The sequence below is a fragment of the Protopterus annectens genome, chromosome 1.part0, assembly GCF_019279795.1.
Source record: "Protopterus annectens isolate FY-2018-M chromosome 1.part0, PAN1.0, whole genome shotgun sequence".
In the NCBI taxonomy this organism is placed as follows: Eukaryota; Metazoa; Chordata; order Ceratodontiformes; family Protopteridae; genus Protopterus; species Protopterus annectens.
In genome coordinates, this window is record NC_056725.1 from 445,524,673 (window position 1) to 445,537,628 (window position 12,956).

Sequence of the window (12,956 nt, forward strand, 5' to 3'; positions counted from 1 at the left end):
ATGAGAGAGTCAAACAGACTCTGAAGGAGGAGGCACAGGAGATGTTCTAACTAGTGGTGATTCAAGAGGCCAACAGTCCCTGGGCCTTCCCATTGGTGCTGGTGCCTAAGAAGGATGACAGCGTCAGGTTCTGTGTGGACTACAGGAAATTAAATATTCACACAGTGTCAGATGCTTACCCCATGTCTAGGAAAGATGAGGCCCTAGAGCAGCTGGGTGGGGCTAAGTATCTTACAACCATTGATCTTACCCAGGGTTACTGGCAGGTGCCCTTGACTCCCATTGCTAGAGATAAGTCAGCCTTTGTGAGTCCTTTTGGCTTGTATGAGTTCACAAAGATGCCATTTGGGATGAAGAATGACCCAGCAACTTTCCAGAGGCTGGTAGATCGTATCCTAGCAGGAACAGGATGGCTTGCCCTTGCTTACCTAAATGATATTGCCATCTACAGCCATTCCTGGCCAGAGCACCTTCAGCATGTCAGGGAGGTGCTGGGCAGACTACAGAGGGCAGGGTTGACCATTAAGCCAAGCAAATGTCAAGTGGGTATGGCAGAGGTCTCCTACCTAGGACATAGAGTTGGGAGTGGTAAGATAAGGAGAGAAACTGCCAAAGTTGAAGCCATTCAGTCATAGCCTGCACTTGTTACCAAAAAGCAGGTGAGGGCATTTTTAGGAACAGCAAAGTACTACCGAAAATTTGCCCACAGTTATAGTACCATAGCTGCTCCCCTCACAGACCTGACAAGGAAGAATAGGCCAGATAAGGCAGTGTGGGCACTGCAGAAACGTCAGCCTTATCTGTATGGAAGGCAATTCACTGTTATGACAGATCCCAACCCCCTAACATGGTTAAACAGAGCCAGCCAGCAAAATGCCAAGTTGCTAAGATGGAGTCTGGGGTTGCAAGCATATGATATGTCTGTGCAGCACCACAGTGGGATTAGCAATGCCAATGCAGATGGGCTCTCAAAACAGGGAATGGGGTAAGGTACACTCAGATAGACCTAACTCCCTCAAGCAGAATTTCTCAAGGGTCACTTGAAAAACTAGCTTGGGTTCTCTGGGGGGGAGGTATGTGAAGAGTGGGTGAAGATAGGTGAAGGCTGCTAGCCTAGCCAGATAAAATTTTGGAGATAATTCTGTCATCTGTAAATATTAATGTAAACCACAGCCTTGTTGTCTTAAATGGTAAAAATAGTGTTACATGTGGAACTGAAAAAATGTAACAACAGTGCACTCTACTGTCCAAGTAAAGCATGTTGTGAACCTTTGATGTAAACACGGCTCTGGCCAGTCTAGATGAAGGAATTCTTGCTATTGTTTTAAGGCCAGAGTTAATGGCCAGAATTTGCATGCATAAATGTTCTTTATTGCTCTGGTTTCTGCCCAGAGGTGAAGAATGTAAATGTAGTTTCTGTTAGAGTGGGAACCCAGGGAGGTGTGAAGAATGATGTAATGTAACCCAGGGAAGTGTGAAGAATGATGTAATGTGAACCATGAATGTGATTTTAAAAACAGAGAGAATCAGAGACCATTAAGCATTTTTGTCTTGACCATCCAAATCAGCAGCACTGTCTTGCTCTATATGTAAGTTTATTTTAGACTTGTGTTTTCTCTTAGAAATAGCTAGAAACTAGAAAGATTAGACTAAGAGTTTTTCTGTGATGTCAGAACTGTACTATTGAATTATTTTAAGTATTTCTCTGTGATCTCTGAACTCTTGACTAGCACTGTGTAGTAAAAAGTATTGTCTTGTGTTTTGACTATTTGTTATTAAATATTTTTAAACCCTTTCAACTGTGGCTGTTTTTGTAGAGATAATTTAAGCTCTTTAGAGTACTTGCATGCCTTTAGTAAGTTGTACAAAGCCGCTTCAATAGCCTTAGCCCTGGGCTATACTACCAATTGGATAATAATATTGCACAGTAATAATTGGAAACCCTTTTAAGGGCCTTTGAGTAGCTGATAAATATTAGTGGGTGGTGGCAGCTGGTACTACCGTATAGTCTGGGAAAGGGGGCACAGCTGGAGAACCTGTGCCAGCCTCCCCCAGGAGTGTCTGTGTGGTTGTATAAACTCTTCTCAAAGTGTGTGTGTGTGTGTGTGTGTGTGTGTGTGTGTGTGTGTGTGTGTGTGTGTGTGTGTGTGTCAGCTACTTGGGCAGGGACATGAAGCATTGGTTGGACTGAGAGGGTGCTGGAAGTTTTAGCTTGCCCACTAGGCTGAGATCTGGACCCTATAGCTGTGCCAGTAGGGAGTCTTATTTGGGACCTGGAGAGCAAGGGAGCGACCAGCCCCGGACTGACTGTGATCTCTGTGTGCTCTTAAGGGAAATTGCACTTTACTGTGTGTATTTGTTATCCTTTCCTCTTATATGAGACGCCCCTCACTGGTGTTAGTGGTGAGGATTGAGGCTCCTTGATTGCTGGGCTAGGGCATGGACATCGCAAGAGGTTCATTTGCAAGAATATGCAATAAAAACCTGGCATGCACCCCCAGATACCCCCAAACTGATATATACCAAGTCCACAGTAGGATCAACATAGACATAAGGTCTTCCACAGTGCTCTTACTACCAGTATGCAAAGAGAAATTACAGCAGTGATTTTCTATGGAAAGCAGTGACTGGGGTGTACAAATCGGGTAAATCTGAATTGATAGGTGGAATGCTCATCCCTTTAGATTTCACTGACGTTTAGGTTAGCCTCCTTATCCATGTTGTTCATATAATCTTTTAACTTTTCTTTAAAAGCAAACAAAAGAATACTGTCAAAAACCCTCTTAAGGAATGTTATAATGGCAAAACAGCTGACCTTAGGAATGGGCTTAATGTTAAACACCAGCATGTAAATTAATAATACACCTTTCATTTCAAATGCTACCTCTTACATGCAATATCCAAGATTCTAAGCTGCATGACTGATACATTTTGTACTAAGTAGACAAAGAAATTCTGAATTCACATGTAGAGTATTTTTCTAAAATTTTAAGAGAATAATGTAAGGCCCGCAATTGTTTGTCTGGTTAAAAGATCTCTCTCTTTCACAACTGAAAATGTAATATTTTTCTTCTATGTATATTATGCTAGGTATTTCATTTGTATGCACGAGAGGAAACAAAGCAAAACACTTTTTTCATAGGGAAAAGAAAAATAACTTCATTGGTAAGCCAGAATTTTTCATTAATGGTGAAAAACAAACTGGGCTGGATTCATGAATGCCTACACAAAGCATGCACTAAGTGTACACAATCTGTATTTAAGAACACCCCTACCACAATTTTTGTGCTGTCTATTCATTCAGAAAGATTATATTAAGTGTACATGTAGTCTTCACTTTGTGGAAACCTTCATGAATCTCCCCTTGATATTTAAGGCTGCAAGAAAATCAGTAGGAAAACTAAAATTATGATGAAGAAGGTGGGAGTTATGCTTGTGTTGTTTATTCACTCAGAATTGTGTACTCTTAGTGTACAATTAGTATAGGCATTCAAGAATATTCTGTGGGTACTGTTTCTTTTCTCCATAAATACTGAAACCCAATGAAAGAGAATTTAGGAAGAAAATAAACATGCCTATCTGCTTAGAAACCAATGAAATGATGGCTTTGTGAGGGATATTTTTTTACAAGGAACCATATATCACATTGTCATTTGGGGGGTATTCTAGAACATACTAACCAGAATATGTTTCAAAAATTAAAAACTAATTACTTAGATGTCTTACAAAACAAGGTTACTGGAATTAAAATGTAGGTCTCATTATAACAGGAGCAATGTGCCACAATGCCTTAGCAGATGTTTTAGATGCTATTTTTTTCTTAAACTGGAAACCCAGTTCAGCTTCTAGGTATATTCTAATCTTTCTCACCCGATGCCACCACATATACATAGGCAGTAATGTCAACAGCTCAAAAGGTAACACATTTCCCTTTAACGTTGATAAGATGAGAAGAATATGGGTTCTATCAGTTGCATGGCTTCATCTTCCAGAGCTGATGCTGTAGTACAGCATTAAGGGATGTTGCACTTCTGAAGTATTATTTTTCTGTAGTCCCATCTGTCAGAACTACTGGTAGTGCAGCTACATATTAAAAGATTTCATTACACTCATCCAGAGTATGGGAAGTTACCCTGGTATCCTGGTAACATTTCTCAGAGTCAGTATGAGTAGTACTTCACATCTCCCATGAAAATAGACCAAAATCAGCACATATAAAACATTATTACAAAGCACAAACAAATACATGATCAGATTAAAGTTAACATATGCAATGTACATACTGTAAGTGAGGATATAAAACTAACTAACAGTGAGAGGGACATTCATATGAGATGAGAGGGAAAGTATTTGTGATATAAGCTGCAATTTAGACTTGGGATCGGTTAGGTTGTGTGCCCTAAGTACACCTGCATTGGACTTGCTGCACGAGATATAAAATTAATTTCCCTTCTAAATCTGGCAAAGGTGAAATGATATTTTAGATACTAGACAATAATAAAATAATAACAATAACCAATAATTAAAATTTCCCATTTAGGACATTTCAACAATAAAAGTGCAGTCAAATTGCTGTCATTATAATCTAACACTGCCCATACAAATCAGATCTAGCTATTGTATTCATGGTGTGCACCTCACATATCTCATTGTGATATAATACATGGCCACAGCAAAGTATTACAACTTGCACATACCATAAAAAAACAGAAATGTAACAGAAACCAATAAGAAAGGAGAACTAGGCTTTATAAATCTGCTAATACAATGCCAAACAACTAAAATAATTTCCTTTCAACATGCTGATTGTTTCTAATGCTTTTAATAAACTAAAATATATAAAAATAAAGACAAAGATGCCAGATTCAAATTATTCAAGTTGGTTAGTATGAATGGCTTAGTATGCAGTTTATCTGTCAAAGTATGCAGTACAGTTTGGATAAAAAGTACCAACACAGTGCTCTTATGAATATGTACAACCTCTGCCTGCATGTTTTATGAACTGGGTTGTTTCTGTTTCAGAAAAAAATAATGCTGTTCCTAATTCCAGCTATTTCAGTAAATTCAGTTTAATCAAGACGGGCAAATATCAGATTCTGTGTGCAGTAGCAGCAAAACTGGAAAACATTTATACTTAATCTGCATTTCTATATATTTATTACAAGTTTTGTTAACAGAATAATCAGACAACAAACTATATACCTTTCATGGGGGAGAGACAGACACAGATCAGTGAAACAGAAGAGGCAGAAGGAGAATTTATAGTGCTTGAGATATCTAGCGCTTTGAAGTTTCTCACTCCATCTCACCTTGACCTTTCTTTTTAACTTTGCTAATACATTAGGTGGCGCTTTCAGTAACTGCCTGAGATGTGTTAAGAGCTAGGATTTAAATGTGAACAAACTTTGCTGCTATCCTTTAGAGGCCAAGGCTATCACAGATTTATTCATCATCATTGAGAAACTTAATTGGTGCACACCAAAGCCACACTGTCCCTTTACTTATGAGGAAATGTGCTACTTGGAAAGGAAAAAATATAAGTGCAATAAAGGACATAGAAGCTTAAATCAAATCATTATCTATCTCTGGAGAATGAGCAGTTTAAGTTTTAGCCAAGTTATTTTTGACTAATTGGTCTTTCATCATTATGCTGGGCACTGGACAGTATTAACGCTCAGCAGAAAATAACAGGTCAGCTCATTTTAAATTGCACATCTTAACAGTGTGGTGCTCCAGTAATAAATGTGTGAAGTTCTGCAAAGCTGCAAAATCAACAGAAGGAGTATAGCTGATGCTTTCATACGCAAAATAATGAGCAGTAATTCTGAAGTAAAAAGCACCCATGCTTCAATTAGAATCCTTACTATCATTGTGGACATCTTAAGCATCCACATTTTATTTATTTTTGTTGACCTGGTTAGCCCCTGTAGTTTTTAGCTTTATATAAAAGCTATGCTATGCATGTCAGAGTGTCTCTTTGGAAAATGGGAAAAGGTATGTAGCAATATAGAGCTATGCAGGAAGGGCAACTGTTGTGCTATGCTATCCACATGACTGGACACCTGTCTGGTACATGAAAGCAATAGAAAATGGAATACAGGAAAATAAAAAAAGATGGGCACTAAGCAGGGAGAACACACAGAAGGACAAAATATAGATGAGCAGAGGCTGGGGAAAGGAAGCACATATATTTTTTTCTAAGGATAGCCTCCCTTTTATTTTTATAGAGAGAGAGAGAAGAGGGGGTAGGGTGATAGGAAAACAGAAGACAGGGGTAGATCAGTCTGCAGGGGCACATAGAGAAACAGAGAGCAGCAAAACAAGGACAGGTATGCACACACAATGACTGTGATATGGGATGGAAAGAAACACATAAAGAACAGACAAAAGGTGATGGGGAGGGTTAGTCAATGTACAAAGTATGGAGATGAATACAATAGAAATGGGATACATCAGGCTACGTACAGTGAGGTACAAGCAGTGTAATGGCAGCCATGTTACCTAGAAGGATCCATCAACATCACATGGATCAGGGTAGCTGGTATTATGAAAGACTCTTTCCTCTAGAGGTGTGATGATCAGAGTCAACTTGAAATCTGCAGCCTGATCTAAGACACATTCCTTCCATGCAGGCCATATATTTTTTCACAGCTTTTATAGTAACAGCCAACATAACTGCTCAAGCTGCGGCTGGACCATCGATGACAGAGGGAGTGGGTCACCTACTGCTAAGAGAATGAGACCCCTTGCAATGAAATACTCCCATCCCATCACCATACACAGCTACATCCTCAGCAGATTTAGAATGTAGTTGAGATGCCTGTTCGATCATTCAGTTGTCTGGACTTACAGGAAAGAGACACAATAGTAACGTTGCCATAAGCAAACCTGTCTTACTAGTGAAACTGCTATATATATATATATATATATATATATATATATATATATATATATATATATATATATCAGAATGAAAAATCCCAACCTGGAAGGTAAACACTGGCAGCAAATTGTATAAAAGCTCTTTTATTACAGAATAAAACCAGAAGTAAGAGCTTTCGCGGTCAAACAAATCGCTTCATCAGACATAGTTACAATAAAAACCACAGCATCCTTATATACAAACTTGCCAACAGCCAATTAATCAATAAAATTCCTTCCAAAAAATACAATTAATAATCCAATTGCCAAAGAGCAAGTTAATTAAAGCAACAGCTACTAACATTCAACATAGGAATACACATAAATATAAAAATATATAGTTATACATTACTTAACTTTCTCATTTAAGCTTCTTCATCCTTAGAGCTGATTTAATGGGGACAGAATCATTAAGCCCCATGTATTTATGTGCCCCAAGCCTCAGGATCCACTCTAATTCAATGTGTTCAGTATTGTAACTAATGGGTCCTAGTCTACCATTGTCATGTATAACAGATAAAACTTGAAATAAAAAAGTGTGTTCTCTTCCAAATTCAAGAGTGTGCTTTGCAAATGCACTAAATAATTCACCTCTCCTTGTACAATAATCATGGTCCTGAATCCTGTCTCTTAGTCTCCTATTCGTCTTGCCAACATAGAAACAAACACATTTAACGCAGTGTGCAACATAAACCAAATTAACTGTGTTACAATCAGCTGACAGACGTAGCTCCCAAAGTTTCCCAGTGACAGGATGCTAAAAAAATCTAGATTCGTCCACTTGTGAGCAATATGGACAAAATATACACTTCCATGTCCCTCCCATAAGCGTAGATGATGTACATGCAAGCTTAGGATAACATAGCGTCTGTCTCAGATTTTTCCTATTCTTATATGTTTTTGTCTCTATGCTGGCAAGACGAATAGGAGGCTAAGAGACAGAATTCGGGACTATGATTATTGTACAAGGAGAGGTGAATTGTTTAGTGCACTTGCAAAGCACACTCGAATTTGGAAGGGAACACACTTTTTTATTTCAAGTTTTATCTGTTATACATGACAATGGTAGACTAGGACCCATTAGTTACAATACTGAAAACATTGAATTAGAGTGCATCCTGAGGCTTAGGGCACATAGATACATGGGGCTTAATGATTCTGTCCCCATTAAATCATCTCTAAGGATGAAGAAACTTAAATGAGAAAGTTAAGTAATGTATAACTGTATATTTTTATATATTTATATATTTAAACCCCGACTAATCACCACCCTCTGTTTCTGCAAACTCTTCCTAAGCATTTCAATCTTATACTCTAATAAGTGTACAAATTCTTGAATGGACTTAGCCCATAACTCCATGTATTATTGTCTGAAATTGAAGACACATGATTTTGATGTTGTCTACTATGTTTTATCCATGTTTGTCACCCTACTGAAAACTGCATATTATACTTGTATCTAAATGTTCCTATTGTTCCTAATGTATTTATACTTTGCTTTCTGGAGCTTTTCTCCCCGAGACTCTGTTGAAAATGGACATATATCCAGTCAGACTTTCCCGGTAAACAAATGTAAAATAAATAAATAAATATTCCTATGTTGAATGTTAGTAGCTGTTGCTTTAATTAACTTGCTCTTTGGCAACTGGATTATTAATTGTATTTTTTGGCGGGAATTTTATTGATTAATTGGCTGTTGGTAAGTTTGTATATAAGGCTGCTGTGTTTTTTATTGTAACTATGTCTGGTGAAGCGATTTGTTTGACTGTGAAAACGCTTACTTCTGGTTTTATTCTGTAATAAAAGAGCTTTTATACAATTTGCTGCCAGCGTTTACCTTCCAGGTTAGTATTTTTCATTCTGATTGTTTTTGGGACTTTATCTGCTTGCTTTTTGGGATATATATATATATATATATATATATATATATATATATATATATATATATATATAGGTCCCCTTCACATGGTCGACAGTTCATATAATCGACACTCATTTGGTCGACAGTTCATTTGGTCGACAAGCAGATTTACCCCCTTCCCCAATGTTGTGCAACCCTGGAGTTGATATATATATAGTTAGGGGCGGTGTGGGGGGCACAGCCCCCCCATTAGGGGGTGTGGGGGGTTAAGCCCCCCTCCTAAAATGCTTGTCGATCAAATGAACTGTCGACCAAATAAACTGTCGACCATATGAACTGTCGACCATGTCAGGTAGACCCATATATATATATATATATATATATATATATATATAGTGTGTGTGTGTGTGTGTGTGTATAAAAGATAGGCCAGTATATGTCAATACAAGTAATCCTGCATAACCAAAAGTCTTTCCTGCCTCCTGTGGTAGCCTACAAGTTTCAGATTGCATTCTATTCATGCTAAAAAGTAAAAGCATCATATCATCAAAATGTGACTGGTGGAAGGGAAGATGCTAGAACAACAGTTATGAAGTACTATGTCGCACCTATGTCTCATAACTTCTATTCTAGGGAACAAGAAGGCATGTGTCCCCTGTATATAAATAAAAAGATCTACACAGATATAAGATACTGGGGACATGTCAGGTAGAGTGTTGGCAGTCTGATATGGTTCAGCATAAGCCTACTAGCTGACAGGTCCCTACAAGACCCCATCATACCTGTGACCAGCATAATACAATACTTGTTACCATCACTTCCACCTGACTTAGAAGCAGCACACAGTAGTCTATCTACATTTTCTATGTTATTTGAGACAAATACCTCCTGGTAGCATTAACTCATTTCTGCAGGATAGTGACATTATGTTTTATTAGGACCTCATTATATATTAGCCCTTCACATGACCCCATTATACAAAATCAGTTCCATAAGTCCTTCAGATGAAATATTAAGCAGATCCCATCTGCCTAAGTTGGTGGTAGCTCAGGTGAATATAAAAGATCCCACAGTACATATGGAAAAGAGTAGAGGAATTTCCTCAGAGCCCGTGACAAATTTCCCTTAGTCAGTAGAAATACCACTTTGGGTCTCCTGTTAAAAGAGGCTGTACACCTAGTAGGACTAACACAGTCAATACATGTGTAAATAAAAAATACACTAGAAAGATGGACAATAGGAATACAGTTGTATAGGACATGGGTAACGCTTGACAAAAAAAAGAAAGAAAGAAAAGAAGCAATTTGCAATGACAGAAACTTACCAAACTTCTTACCTTTCAAGGAAGACAATTTTGGTGATAGTGTCACAGTTCATTGTAACAACTCAGTGCATCTAAGAGGACCTTCACAAGACCACCATATCCTCAGATGTTGCCTGCCATGCACTAGCAGAAGAATCCATTGCTGTGAGAATATCCACTAAAATGGTGGCACTTTTGGAGGAATGAAATGATAGCCTGCAAATCATGCATACAATATGAAGTCTGGATTGTGGGTACAGCAGCTTATCACCACTCAGAAGCATGAAATACACGCTCACACACGTCTTTTGTATGAGCCTACAAGCCTTATACATTGCATGTGTGTCTTAGCCTTTTGGCACATGCACATGAGTGAAATGAGGTGATTCATAAAAAATTGTGGTACTTTAGCACAAGTAACCAAAAACTGAGGATAAAGCTACTCAACACCAGAAGTCTAAACCTCAAAATGCATGCACTCAAGGCACTCCTCAGTATGGAGAACATTGATATCTGTGCAATAACAGAAACTTGGTTTAAGGCTCCAGAGAGCACCCCAGCACTACCAGGCTATAACTCATACCATACTTTTTGGATACAGAACCCAGACCGAAACACAAAAGGCGGGGGTGTATCCATATTCATCAAGGATACCCACACCTCCAGGTTAGTGGCGCAGCACAATGCCTCAGAGATCATCCATGTGCAACTAACAATGGGCAAAACTGCAATTCAAATTGTAGCTTGCTACAGATCACCCACCATGACCCAGGACCCCCATTCCACATTTCTGGAGACACTGGAAAACATGAAGGTCCTACCAAACACCCTAATATTGGGTGATTTCAATTACCCAAACATTAACTGGGAGAACTACTCAAGTACTAACTCCCTTGCCCAGTGCTTCCTAGAATGTATAAACTAGAATGCCCTGGATCAACTAGTCAACACTCCCACCAGAGGTGACAATATATTGGACCTGGTCATCACCAACACGGGTGATTGGTGTTCTACACCGGAGGTCAACCCCTCGCTGGTTAGATCAGACCATAGACTAATCACTCTGGATATCCACATTCTGTCCCCATCCCCAATCAAGGAAACCACTGTGAAAAACTTTTCAAAAGCAAACTTCACGTTACTTAAGACCAAGGTAAAAAGGTTCACAGCCCCCATGCTAAAGGACAATGCTGTCCATGCTGCTGAATCCCTTACAAAGGCACTCTATGAGCATCTGCAAGAATGCATGGATCATGCTATCCCAAGCAAAACCAAGACTCACTCCTCCAAGAAAAGGAAACCAGTCTGGCGGACCCCTGCCATAAACAAACTATACAATAGAAGGAGGAAACTAGTGCAGAAAACAGTAAAATCCCAAGAAGGAGAGACATCCCTGATCAGTATCAGCAAGAAACTACAATCCCTCATAAAATCATCCAACGCTAGCTTCAAAAGAAAAATTGACAAGGACTCCAAATATAATCACAAAGCGTTCTTTAGCTATGTCAAGAACCTAAGTGGAAACTCTTAGATCTGCTCTGAGTTAGTGCAGAATGGCACAAAATACACTGAACCGACTGATATTGCCAACATTCTGGCAGACAGGTTTAGTGCAAACTTCACCCCCCTCTCACCCCCTAAAGGGCCCATAACCATACCAGAAGAATGTAGAGCCCCAGCAGTCACTGACACACAGTTTAAAATAGCTCTATCCAAAGCCAAAAACACAGCTTCAATGGGACTGGACGGTGTCCCAGGCTATGTCTTACACAAACTCCAAAATGAACTAACCCCTCACCTACACACACTGTTCAAACTCAGCCTCTCTACAGGCTACATACCCAAAAAGTGGCGCACAGCAACAGTTATCCCACTCCACAAAGGTGGAGCCACAACAGACCCCGGGAACTATTGCCCTATAAGCCTGACTAGCCTGGTCTGCAAGGCTATGGAGCACATCATCATGGAACTCATTAACAGCGACACTGGGAACCTCCAAACATTGGACCCTACCCAGTTTGGCTTTGTTAAGGGCAGATCATGCCTCCTAAACCTGGTGGACTTCTTTGAGACAGTTACCAAGGCTTTAGACAAGTGAAAGGAGGTCCACACAGCCTACCTAGACCTTGCAAAGGCTTTCGACACCATTCCCCATTCTGGTATTATAGACAAGCTCACCAGCCTGAACATAAACCCCTACGTCATAAGATGGGTTGCCAATTGGCTCATGGATAGAACCCACATGGTGAGAGTTGCAGCCTCTAGGTCTGACTCTAAACTGGTTACAAGTGGCATCCCCCAGGGCTCAGTCCTGTGACCCCTCCTGTTTGGTATATACTTCTCAGAGGTACAGGCAAGCAGAGGAAGACTGTGGCTGACCAAGTTCACAGATGACTGCAAACTAGGGGCCATAATTGACCCTCCAGCTGATACAGACATCCTCCAGAAGGGTCTCACTGAGACATATACCTGGTGTCAAAATCATGGCCTCAAGCTAAATGCCAAAAAGTGCATAGTCATCCCCTTTGGAAAAAACAAAGAACCCGTGAACCACCGCATACGTGGTAGTCTCCTAAATACAGAAAATGTAATAAGGGATCTGGGGACCCAAGTAGATAGTAATCTCTCCTTTGGTAATCATATTGCCAAGGTGGTTAGAAAATCCTTCTATGTAGCTCACCTAATCACAAAAGGGTTCGCATCTAGAACAAAAGAGGTTATTGTGCCCCTCTACTCATCACTCATCAAACCCATCATAGAGTACAATGCCCCATTTGGGATGTACCTTACAAGACACTTGCAACAGCTGGAAAGACCACAGAAGTGCCGCACCAAGAGGATTACTGGCCTCAGATAGATGCCCTATGCAGC